Source organism: Penaeus monodon, chromosome 31 (assembly GCF_015228065.2).
Source record: "Penaeus monodon isolate SGIC_2016 chromosome 31, NSTDA_Pmon_1, whole genome shotgun sequence".
NCBI classification, from domain to species: domain Eukaryota; kingdom Metazoa; phylum Arthropoda; class Malacostraca; order Decapoda; family Penaeidae; genus Penaeus; species Penaeus monodon.
The window spans coordinates 21569109-21569316 of NC_051416.1; positions in this window are offsets into that span (position 1 = coordinate 21569109).

The window sequence follows — 208 nt, forward strand, 5'->3', positions numbered from 1 at the left end:
ATCATGTACATTCCCTTCCCTCCTCTGACATAATTACTTTATCACATTATGCAGTACCTGCTTTATGCTGGTGTTCATCTAGTAATGACAATTTATACATACTGTCTTTATTATTATTTAATGTCAGAGCAAGGACATGATATGATCATTGTAGTTTACAGTGCATTATAACAGTTGCTTTATTTACAGATACCTAAATTGTGATAGT